Source organism: Sinohyriopsis cumingii, chromosome 6 (assembly GCF_028554795.1).
Source record: "Sinohyriopsis cumingii isolate HCF-2022 chromosome 6, ASM2855479v2, whole genome shotgun sequence".
Classification (NCBI taxonomy): Eukaryota; Metazoa; Mollusca; class Bivalvia; order Unionida; family Unionidae; genus Sinohyriopsis; species Sinohyriopsis cumingii.
The window spans coordinates 165,732,833-165,746,068 of record NC_142966.1 but is presented as its reverse complement, the minus strand read 5'-3'; the positions used below and the strand labels follow the sequence as shown (position 1 = coordinate 165,746,068).

General features: G+C 34.8%; 1 protein-coding gene across 4 annotated transcripts in view; it reads left to right on the top strand.

Annotated features, from left to right (window-relative positions):
• Window positions 1–469: 469 nt before the first annotated feature.
• The window catches only part of LOC149798471 (uncharacterized), a 78,493-nt gene continuing 65,726 nt past the window's right edge, over window positions 470–13,236 (top strand). For 2 of the 4 annotated variants that reach the window (XM_089963668.1, XM_089963665.1), the window contains exon 1: window positions 505–652. The gene's annotated coding sequence lies outside the window, so the exon portion shown is untranslated. Of the gene's footprint in view, window positions 653–13,236 lie in introns of all 4 variants that reach the window. The other 2 variants (XM_089963666.1, XM_089963667.1) reach the window with 2 other exon arrangements.

Sequence of the window (13,236 nt, the reverse complement as noted above, 5' to 3'; positions counted from 1 at the left end):
TCAACAATAGTCCATTCTGGTCACAGTTAGTTAGAAATTATAAATCACTGATTCAATTGACTTAGTCTATAACTTTTTATCACATTAAACATTCTGTTTTTTTTTTTTAAATCGGTAGGGGGTACAAACAAACGGGGATGTAGAGTCAGACTATAATAATAATACGAAAGGGAGATAACAAGATTGCCGAAAACGTCTTTTATATTCTATTGTATGCATATATATTGTATGTCAGGTTCGCCAACCCATTTTACATTACATTGCGTGCCACTTTTTGTCCGGATCAATTACAAAATGATCGAGTGTGTGTCACCAGTAAGAGAGTAACACTGTTAAAAAGTTTTGGATGCCCTTCGCGTCCCACAGAAAACATCTTGACGTGCCCCTCAGTGACACGCGTGCCGCAGTTTGCTGACCCCATCTCTGTTATGTAAACTCATTTCTGAATTGGTTCACAGTTGTTCCGTACAATTAGTACCGAGTTTTCTTGTTGGATTCTGATCGTGGAGAATGCATTTGGACTGGGAACCAGGCTAGATGGGGTCTTGGAAATTGATCTTCGGGTGCGTGAGTAGTAACATTATTTTGTTTTTACTTGAAACCGCAATGCATGAAAAGAGAAAAGGTTCTTCTTTGAGAATGTGCGCTATGAGTAAGTACTACAAAATAAAGTGATCATCAAGTGATACACGTGCAAAATGTGTCCCAAACACTTTGTGGGCCTTAGCCCGGAACGTTGGCGGTACTTGTTGTTGTTATCGGTATATATTAAAACTGTTTTGCTATTGCTTCTTACTTATAATTTGTAAAGTTTCTATTCCTATATAAAAAATCTTTGTCAATTGAAACGCGTAACTGTGAATAAAACTGCATATGGTAACTGACTCAAATTAATTTACTGATACCATGGGGGAACAACTCTTTATTGTCTCGGTATTCGCCTAACTTAGGTATGATATAGTACGCACATAAGTTAATAAACGTAAATTACAACTTACCTATGAGCAGGAATGTCATGCTTGCACTGACAGAATATTTCCACACACACACACGCAAAAATACCCCCCCCCCCAATGATCCAATGATCAAATTGAACGCACAAAGAATTAAGGTGGAAAGCCATGAACAACAACATCACAAATTAAAATTTAGTATTGAACTTTATAAAATTTGTATGTGCAATGTGGGCAAAGAAATATAAATATTAAAAAATTTATTATTAATCTCGTTATTATTATTATTGTTATTATTAAGGATTTCAATAAAGTTTAACTTCTTGTATTATTTATGTATGAGAAGTATGATCATAAGCAACATTTTGTCAATTGTGGTCCATATTGGCTACCATGGAATGAAATTCCAAGCTTAACGGTATAACCTTGTTAGGATATATATGTCTCCATTGCTATATGACCTATAATCATCAAACATCAGACAATACACTGAGTATATTTCATAAACAAAGCCAACGCAGGTATATGAAGTTAGATGGGAGCTTTGTATCTGATGATAAACGGAATTGTATGCACTTTACAGAAAAGTGATGCATATTCTAATTCCTGTAAACTTATTAAAAAATGTTGATATTTTAGAGGAAATTGTGCTACAAGATATTTGCGTCCTTACGGACTACAGCTTTACATCTGTAAACAATCGCTAGATGGCATATGTCCGAAATTATTCAGAAAATCCAGTTTGTGGTGATAATATAGAGCCTGCAAAAATACATTGTTGGAGTATATTTGGCCTACCTCCCAGAAGATAAAAGCTTCCCCCCACCCCTATGAACATGGGCTTGTTACAAAAGAAATTATGTACCGGTCAATGTATTAATTTGTATATATTTAGTTTACAATTACTGCAAATGTAAAAAGGAATCATTTCTGAATATTTTGCTATTGAAAATGTCTATTTGCATGGCTGGAGATATGCTACTTTTGAAAAGACTATCTGCATGGCGATAAGTAATTGCTTTAAGGATGAATACATATCTAAGAAAATAAATTGAATTTACAATATTTTGGACATGTGCTCATTAAACATTTAATAACATGTTTATATAGTTAATTGGAACAAGAGGTAGTTGTGTGTCTGGATGCCTAAACTTTCCTTGAATCATTTGATGTTTGCAACTTGCTGTGTTTGATACCTTACAGATTTTGATTAATTTTATTTTCTTCCCTTTCCCATGAGTGAGATTTAAATGAGCAGAACTGCATCAATGTTCAATTTTTTACTTAGATATCATATTTTCACTTAGATTCAAATGTCCAAAAATGTTGAAATCAACCTTGTGTTTTATCTAAAAGGATGAAAATCACATTTACAGGCATCAAACTTTGACCTGTGTTAGGCTTTCCCCATCTAAAAATAGAGCTTGTCATCACATAATATTGTCACATGACAAATCAGACTGGTAAGTTAAGGCGAAAATTGCAGGAGTGGATGGTTATGCTTTCACATTCATTTATGTGATAATATAAAAATATGTACAGCTGTCACCCATGGAATGAAAGAGTTGAAATACATACTTGTGTACTGAAACTAAAACAGTTTTTATATGCAAGGATGAAATAAAAATCAAATTGATAAAACATTCAGCAGCAGCAGGGGGGCATCAGCTTATCTCATCAGGGCATTTTTAAGGGTCTACTTTTAAAACTGAACCTTCTAGCAAAAAAGCCACGATGACCTGCAACAAAATATTTCACGAGTTACAATAAGGCCCAGTACGCAACCTGGCGGTCTTGTTAAACAGGGTTCTTATGGTCTTTGAAGGTCTTTGACAGTTTGGGAAAAATAAGGTAGCATTTTCAAGGCCTTGAAAGTTTAGGAAAGTCAAGCAGATTACCCTGAGGTCTTTAAAAGTCTTCGAAAATTGAAATAAGCCCAAACATTTTAATTTCTTTCCAGCATAATCACAAATAAAATTGTCCAAGGTTGTTAGATTTGGATGTGGTCGAGTTTTCCTGGTTTCTTTCTTTTGAAATTAGGAAATTAATTTAGTTTTCAGAGGTCTTATTAGGATTTTAAAACTAGGAGTCCATGATAACTCCCATTTTGGTAAAAATTGGAGTCCCACCAGCAGAAGTTGCAGTCTCCAAAGAAAAAGTGTGGAATATTTACGATTAGAAGAAATATTGGTTGCTACTGAGTTTAATTTCCACATTCTTTATACCACTGACATATAGTTCTTGTTTGTCCAAAGGAAAGGTCTTATTCCAAACACTAAGTCAGGCATCGCACACTTTCTTACACTTGGCTACTGTCCCATCTAAACTATCAGTTCTAGCAACTTTAGCACTCTTCTGAATCTCATTACAATCTTAGTCATTTTGCTTTTTAACCCTAAAATACTTCTCCAGATTTGCAACAGCATTTTGTCTGTCTTGATGTGTCTTGATTTTGAGGTCACATGCACTACTTATTTAGCTACACTCCGAAATGAACACAATAATGAAAGCTAAAGTTGTTTATTTGATGTATTTGATGCGTCATGCCCTTTTGATGAACTTTTATAATGACAACATGCACATCTTGGGGTCTTTCAGCCACTGAATGCTGTCATTGTAAATATCAGCACAGCCAAATGATTAATTGATCAGCACATTTTCCTCCTCAGCAGGTGGCTGAAGCAGAACTGGTAAGTCTTTAGAATTTGCCTTCCAGTTATTGTATGCATATGGAGGACTCCCATCTAAGTGGTTTTCTGTGTCCCAGATAAAAATTTGCATCCAAATACGCGTGATTAAGTGTTTCTAAGACCTCTGGTTTGAATTTCATCATTAAACAATATTATATTATTTTGCATTCGTTGTTTACTCATATAACATAACTTGTATACAAATTGTTAACAAAAATAGGTATTGGAAATCTATGTTTGTGGTCTTTGAAAGTTTGGGAAAAGTCTTTGAATTTATCATTTAGAATTCTGTATGAACCCTGTTGAAGTAATTTCTGTATGACTAAATCTTGATAGGTGAAAACATACATTTAACTTGCATTATCGAGGAGTTAAAATGACAGTACTAAAAATATAACATGATCCTTCTGACTTTAATTATCTTACATCAGAAACACAAAACAGAGGGAATCCTTTAAAGGCCAGCATTAAGTTTTTATTGTTTAAAGATGATAGCAGACCTATGGTGAGTGAATGATGGATATTGGTGAACAAACAGCATCTTAATATTTTGATTTCCATATATTATTCATAAGAGATGCTTGTTGACTGTATTATCTGTGTAATGTAAGTTTCGAAAAGGAATCTGTATTGATAAGATAATTCTTGATTAAATACATATCATTAAAAATAGCTTTCTTAATTTTTTGCACTCTTATAGAAACTGATGCTCTCATAAATGCATATCCTCTCTCTCTATCTCTCATCACATGATCACTTAGGAAAGGGCTTTTTCCACGTCTGGATAAACCTCAGCAAAACCAAAAACTTTAAAAACAGAAATATTGGATCACTGACCTCTGTCTGTGTTGGTTTGAGTCTCGGGCTCTGTCAATGCAACGTTATTGTATTTGAACTTTCAAGAAAGAGATCCCTCTGTAGTGTATCGGTTTCCGACTTGTATTAATGTGTTATAATAAAGGATATGTCTAGGAAAGAAGAGGATGCATTGCAACTATGGTTAGCATGGGAGTGGATCGCTTCGGTGGCCTAGTGATTAGAGCATCCACCTCAGATGCTGGAGGTCGTGGGTTTGATCCCAGGCCAAGTCATACCAAGGACTTATAAAAATGGTACTAACAGCTGCCTTGCTTGGCGCTCAGCATTAAGAGGCTAGTGTTAGGACTGGTTGGCCTGGTATCAGGATAATGTGACTGGGGGGGACATCATGCTACATGTCTGCGGCATGATGCCCCAGTGCTAGACATCAATATTAACTGCCACACTACAGACATCATAGCAATATGATTGAAAAATTGTTAAAGCTACATACAAAATCCAAACCACACACAACATGGGAATGTGATAACTCTTTGTCATTTGTTTTGTATGAGTCATTGGTTCTTCCTGGATATTCTTTCAGTTTTTTTTTTTTGCTGCCCTGTATTGCCAATCATTTGATGAGATATGGCACTTAAACCAAAACCACAAACCTTGACCGTGCTGCTGTATGGGTATTCTGCCTTTTCACACATCCACATAAACTTTCACATATAAACATACACAAATAGTAATCTGGATATGGATGTGGAACCAAAGCCAGCCTTAGATTTCCTTCAGAAAATTCTTTGATTTGCATAGAATATAGATTATTTTCAGATGTAAAAAGTCCATCTGCTCCAAAAAATTATTATTTCCAAATACAAATATGAAAAAAACATATGCTACATAGAGCTCAGCCATTTCCACCCCCAGGAAGCATGTTTTATGTGACAATTATGAAAGAAGAATTGTATCTGGATTAGTTACAAAAAAATTATGTTCCTGGATTGATATGATTTAACAGTGTTAAAGCTACTTTCTCTTCGAAAACCAACAGCTGAACTTAGAGACCAACCATTAAATTTTAAGTCCTACCTCAGCGGTGCAGATTTTTCAGTTTTAAAAAGATTTGCATACCCCACAGCTTGAAAAAAATGTTCTTGCTTTGGTTAATAGAAAAAAGGAAATCATTATATTATTTATATTGGTTACTCATTATGTTTGTTGAATATTTGTTCTGCTTAAAATGAAAATTCCATGTACCCCCCCCCCCCATCTACAGAAAAATTAACTGGTCAGTTCATTATATGTCATAAATTAAAAAAACATTTTTGTAAGACTTTATGATCATTATTTTAGCTTTAATTATGTGCACATCAGAGTGTAACGTTGTACCAGTTTTACCTACAATCACTTCAAACCCCCCCCCCCCAAAAAATAAAATTTGAAGATCAGGTACACATGTACATGACATACATATTGACAGCATTAAGTAAATTATGTATGCAATGATCGGCCATGTGAATAGTTTTCCGAGTTCAGGTAAAGTGCATTTTATAAGGAACGTGAGCAGCAGTATGAATAGTATTTTCAAAAGTGCTCACTTGGCAACCATGCAAATAGTATTTTCAAGTGCCCACATGGCAGCCATGCAAATAGTATTTTCAAAAGTGCCCACATGGCAGCCATGCAAATAGTATTTTCAAAAGTGCCCACATGGCAGCCATGCAAATAGTATTTTTGAAAGGGGCCACATGGTGGCCATGTGAATAACTTCGGCCTTTGCTATCACCAATATTTGTTATATACTTGGTGAAACAATTTTCATTTTTTTTTCATTATATTTTTAGATCTGAAAAATATATCATATTTTCACATGTGAAAATATAAGATTTCCCTTCATGCCATGTAACACTTGATATTGTGTGCTTACAAAAATTGTGCTTGCAGAGACAAAAACGAGTACTTTCTCAGATAAAATAAATAAATAGGAAGTTCAGAGACAAAAACGAGTACTTTCTCAGATAAAATAAATAAATAGAAACTTCCTTACATTTTAGACATGTAAATTAATCTTTGATGAAGAAATTGGACCAGATGCAGATCATTTATCATTGGAGTTATTTATTTCTCTTTCTTTGACAACAATGATAAACTTGCTCTGATGCATAACTGTATCGGACTTGCTTTGTTTTCAGACAGGATCAAATAGTTCACAAAATATCAAAAATCTAATTTCCTGCAACAGAATAAGTGAACCCAATCCTACTGGTCTCTTAGTAGCATGTATTTATATACTGCTCCGGTTTCCTAGTGGTTTGAGCATCCACCTAGGATGCGGGAGGTCATGGGTTCAAACCTCGGCCGAGTCATACCAAAGACTGATAAAAATAATACTAGCAGCTGCCGCACTTGAAGCTCAGCATAAGGAAGTTAGTGCTATTACTGGTCAGCCTGGTGTCAGGATGTGACTGGGTGTGACATCATGCTACATGTCTGCTGCATGATGCCACAGTGCTAGACATCACTATAAACTGTCACACTGCAGACATTGTAGCGATATGACTGAAAAATTGTTAAAGCTATGTTAAAAATCCAAATCACACACATACACATATTTATATGATCAGCCAATGAAAGTGATTTGAATTTATGAAAAGGTTGTGGGGTGAAGGTGTTGTGCCAAGGAATGAGTTTAAAACCTAAACTCTGCTTCTGGAGCAAGTTTCTTTTGTAATAAAAAGAATTTTGTTTCCTATGTAAACACCAAATATTTTTCATCTTTTGGTAACATAAATGATATATTTTAACTTGTTGCTTTGCCACTTGTTAAAATATTATGCTGTTTGTACCACACCATGAAATATATCAAGCATTAATATATAAAAAGGAAATATCCTGTATATATTTTTTCAAAAATGTATTTGATGGATACTCTGACTGTAATATCATGATTGGAATGTATTATTGTTTGACAAACTAGTAAATTATGAAATAAATGATTACCATTTTGAAAACTTGGTTAAACTGTGCCTTTGGATTTTCTATTCTGTATTTACATCAGGCACAATTATTTAATAAAGAAACAATTTTAATAATAATAATAACTGATATGCTTATCCGATGCTTTCACTTATTCTTAGGCCAAGAAAAAGGTCTTATGTGTTTATGCTGTAATAAACATTAACAAAAGAAAGAGTGAAAACAAGCTCTGAAAAATTTAACAAATAATTTTTTTCCCTGGAAAAACACTGTAAAAATGAAAAAATAAGAGCTACAGTTTTAGGAATCAAATCCAGAAATAATCCAAGAATAATCCACAATTAAATTTTAGAAGTCCTAGTAATGAAATGTTCTAATAAATTCAAGTCCGAGTCCCGATCCAAAACGGAAGGCGATGACGTATACATAAATCTGATGTGTTTGGAGTTCTTTGTGAACCACTGACAATAATATTCCGGTGTTTGAATTTCTGAATAAAATTTAAATAAATGTCTTTGAACAAGAATTCGGTTTGAGCACTGAAATATTTCCAGGAAAAAGAATTAATCTTTTAGAATCCCAATATTTTGAATACAAATTAAAATGTAATCCAAACTGATACAACAGACACTTTCCAGTGTAAAGTAAAAGCCCATCTAATTAATTTCTCTATAGACATCGGTATAAAACCTGAATACTGCGCAATTTTGGAAAGCCCAGATTTGCAAAAATAGAGGCTGTTTACATATAAAATCACGTACTCCCAGTATGACCTTGATAGAAACCAATCATTTTACTCCGAGAATAAAATGAAAATAAAAAGTTGTTTACTAGTCTCAGTGATTTCTGAATCAAGGTCAGGAACTAAGTCAAAATTAGAAACAGTGTTTCTATTATTAGTTATTTATAAAAAGATTGAGGTCAAACTGAATTTTTTGGAAAATATCAAATTCCTAGTAAACAAAATTACATTACATTGACATGAAATGAAATTAAAAATAAAAAAAATGTAAAACTTACAAACGGACAATTATATTAAATCAAACATAAATTAAATCAAATATACTTAACAATGGTATGTGTGTTTTCTATTGCACTAGTTTTAAAATTAGGGTAAGTAGGCATTTTTTTAAAAACACTATATATATATATATATATATATATATATATATATATATATATATATATATATATATATATAGGCTTAATTATATGTGCAAATTAATATTGGGAATATTTGTTTGGATTTGTTTAATTTTTTAATTTATTTAAACATTAGATATACACCCCTAAATAAAACTAATACCCATTATTTTACAATATTATTTCTATTTTTATTTGTATTCATCATTGATATAGTAATAAAACATAATGACATCTGAATTATTACCTTAAATGTAGTCAAAGTACATCCATTTTAAATCCTGCATAGTTATGAGTTTTACAGAAATATTATAAAACCAATTTTATTCACCTGCATTATTTTGGAATGTGTGGCATTCCGAATAATTAAAAATGATACAGTTTTTATTCTACTTACATTACATTTTTATGATTCAGAGAAATTTTCACATTTGTTTCATCCCTATTATTGTAATTTTACCGGTTATAGCAGTTGGTATCTTGTATGTTATTTACAGTAGTATGGAACTACAGACTTTTATTTTTACCAGCATGAGCAACCTTGTCCCAACCATGCACCTCACGATGTAAATTAGGCAGCAATACATACTAAAAATAGCAAATTTTAACATTTCTCCTTCGAATATGTTCCCCAATCACATTATGTTAGAAATATTAGGCTGCTACCTTGTGAATCCAGCCCTATAGAAAGATTAAAATTGTCTTTTCCTGTCTATTTCAGTAGACATGAAGGGCAATAACTCTTTGCCCATTATCTCCCCATGCCACTGCCAGGTGTCCCTAGATTTTAGTTTTGGCTGCTGGATTTCATAACATCATCCAGTTTATCCTCCAACAATCTAAGCCATTTTTGTGTTCTAATTGACTCGTCCAATGTTTGTTTTAATTGATTGTGTGGATTAATTATTCTGCTGCAGGTTGTACACATTCTTTTTTTACAATTTCTGCCACTTTGAGTGATTTTTTTTACCTTTAGGGACTTTGTCCTTTTAAGACTAGGTGACCCATACTATCCTTGACCTCTGCAAGATCATTACGAGTTAGTGCAACTTTGACTTTTTTCACTTGCTTCATTTGTTGCGGAGTTGGTTTTAGCGAGTTATTTTCATACTGCATTTTATGCTTTTTTTTCCTTCTATGTGTCATTTCTGTAGGAAGGTTAATTAAATACATGAATGCATAAATTCAAAGCATAGTCTGTAAGTGTCTAATACGAAAATGACTTTGTTCGATTACTCCATTATTAATGGAGAATATATTTATTTAAATATGTATTAGCGAGTTAGTAACATAATGAACTAATGATTGATACTTTGTGTTTTTTTCTTGTATTGTTTCAGCAGAATGTCATCTAATTACATGTACTATAATGCAACTCTGTAGCATGGAAGTATACCATGATTCTTTGTCTATGTTTTCGAATTTATTGTCACTCAGCATTGCCATTGTTCTATCTTAAATATGAAAGGAAATAAACAAGACCATTAAATTGATGTCTGTTTCTTAGATCTCAAAATGTTTCACATACAGCAATGTTTTCCTTCAGGTCCTAATGTCAACGGATGTCCAGTTGCTCTACAAGTTCCTCCATTCTCACTGGATCAGCGTGTTGATGTTCATTAGCATCTGAAGCATGTCTTGCTTTATACAATTTCTCTTTATCCTTTTAATGAATTTTGTAGGTGCTGCATAATATGTTTACCATTGCTGCATTGCTTACACAAGAGTTTCAGCAGCAGAGGGGGGGAACAGACCGAAACTAATTTTTTAAACAAAAACCCTTTATGAAACTATTCTTCGATTTTGACGAAATAAACCCTTCTATTCAGAATACAAAACAAAAAAAAATGTCCCCCGAAAACTCGAAGAATTTCCAGGGACAAACTCGTTGAGTTTCCGCTGGCAACTTGGTTTACTTCAATAAATCTGAAACAGTTTCCGTGGCGGGGTCGTTATTGAAAAATCCATGGGTCGGGTCCATTCCCCTCTGCTGCTCTACGAAATGAGTTTCCAAGGAAAAACATTTTTATGTTAACCATACAATGTATCAAGTCCGATACGGTATCGTGTCCGCGGGTCGTGTAAATTTATTGTCACAAATCCGTGCTGGTTTCTTTGAGCGTGACTAAAGAAATTCTTAAACTTATTAATATCCATATCGCCGCTACACCAGGTTTGATGAATATTTCTCAGCGTATGAACATCAACTCCATTAAACACAGCAAGAAGATTACAATTGTCCCGAATTACTTTTGGAATTTGTGTGTAACGCTGCGTAACATAAATAACATCAGTGTTTTTGTGACGACCCCGGGAAAATATTCTTGCAGGATTTTTTTGCTTGTCCAGCATCACATCATCATACACTACTAAATTATTTTTATCCCCGTCAAGATCCTCAACGGATGGGGCTTCTTCGATGTCAGTTATAATTTCAACAACATCTTCGCCGTCTTCACTAATCTCTTTTGCAGTCTTATTAAAATCTTTTATAACATTATAGCATTGCTGATCATCTACAGATGGTGCTACCAAATACAGCTTATCCCACTTCATCCACTTCATTATCATGTTCAACAGCAGTTGCGTTTTACCCGATCCTGACGGTCCTATGATGATCATTCTGATAGAATTTGGTAGCACGGAATTATGCTTAACCGGTTCTTTCCTTCGCGTCGCAGAAAAATCTGTAATTTCCATTTGTATATAAAGAATAATAATTATGGATCTATATTGTGTGAAGTGTAAGGCACGAACCCCTACGAATGATCTAACAACGGTTACAACAAAAAATAACAGACAAGCACTTTCTGGTAAGTGTACGCGATGTGGCACAAAAAAATTTAGATTTCAAAAAAAAAGCAAGAATTTAGCGGAGGTGACATTGCAGCCAAACTTGGAAAGCTCCCCGGAACTCCCTGGGCAAAGTATCCCGGAGAAAAACATCTCCCAGGATACAATTACTGCGGTCCAGGGACCCGACTAGATATCAGACTTGATGAACAATCTAAACCAAAACCGGGAGAGTATCCGATAAACGCTATCGACGCAGCGTGTCACATACATGATGTTGCTTATCGAAGTAAAGATCTACAAGACAGGCATATCGCGGATGTGAAATTAATTCATGCACTAAGCGCCATAAAAAATAAATCATTTAAGGAGTCACTCGCTAATTGGTTAGTAAGATCAGCGATGAAATCTAAATTAGCATTAGGCGCTGGATAATTAATAACAATGGAAGCGATTTATTATTCCCCAATCGGATACTGGAGAGGTAACTCGGCAATTAATAAACTCGCCAACGCGGCATCAGTAACACGCGAGGTTGCCAAAAATTGGCTATCAAAACAAGCAATATGGCAAATCTACTTACCACCACCTCGACAAATCAACTTTGCACATTTTGATGTTAGTGTGCCCAATGAAGTTCATCAGGCTGACATTACTATTCCTGCCTCATGATACTGTCCGTAGAAAAATATACAAATACGCGCTAACAGTAGTTGATGTTGCTAGTAGATACAAAGAAGCAGAACCGTTAGCGACTAAAACAGCCGCTGAAGTTGCCTCTGCGTTTAAACGAATTTATCAGCGAGGACCTCTAAACTGGCCACGATTATTACAAGTTGATCCTGGCAAGGAATTTCAGGGCGCGGTGTCATCACTGACAAAGCAGCATAACGTTACCATACGACGAGGACATACTGAAATTCATCGGGATCAGGCAATTGTTGAGCGATTTAATAGAACACTCGCTGAGAGATTATTCGGATACCAGTACGCGAGGGAATTCATTTACGATACGAGATCTCGTGAATGGGTTGCAAGACTGCCAAACGTGATAGCCGCGCTGAATAATGAAATTACCAGAACAACAAACATGAGACCTGTAAATGCAATCACAAAAAAATATATACCCCGCGTCAGTGAACGCGGACAACAGCAACAAAATGTTTCAACGCAGCCAGGGACGCTAGCGTCCCCACTGCTGGGTAATGTCACCGTTAGGTATTTATACGAACCAGGTGAACTAGAAGGAGGAAAAAAAAGGGCAACTGATCCTATGTGGAGCGTTACAACACACAAGATATCTAGCATAACCAGATCAACTGGGAGAAACGCAATCTACAGATTAGATTCAACTGCTCCTCAGCGTGGATTTACACGCGAGCAACTTCAGGTGATTCCCACGGATACACAATTACCACCCCGATCACTTAAATAACTGCAGCAGCACCTCTGCGTCGGTTACACTCAAGACAGGTCAGCATTACATTTTCACGCGTATGACCGCGATTACTATCTATTCTATCTACGGTAAATTGCCTTGGATTATTTTTCGAATACTGCCACAGCAATAAACAATTACAACTCGCGCAGTGATTATTCTGCTGTTGTTGTAATTGTATAATAAATGCTTCGTCGAGATCAAACTCGTTACCATTTTTTTTGTCGCTCTGTTTGTAACCGGCTAATTTCTTTCTTATTGTATCATCAGCGATTGATCTGTTGATGCTGTCGTTGACAACATCATCTAATACAATTCTTTGTAACTGAGCTATCCTTCTTACTCTTGACACGGCTAAATAAACTAAATTTGACCACTCGATGCGATCATCAACAATCCAAACTGTTGTATCTGAAATAGTTAGTCCCTGCGAACT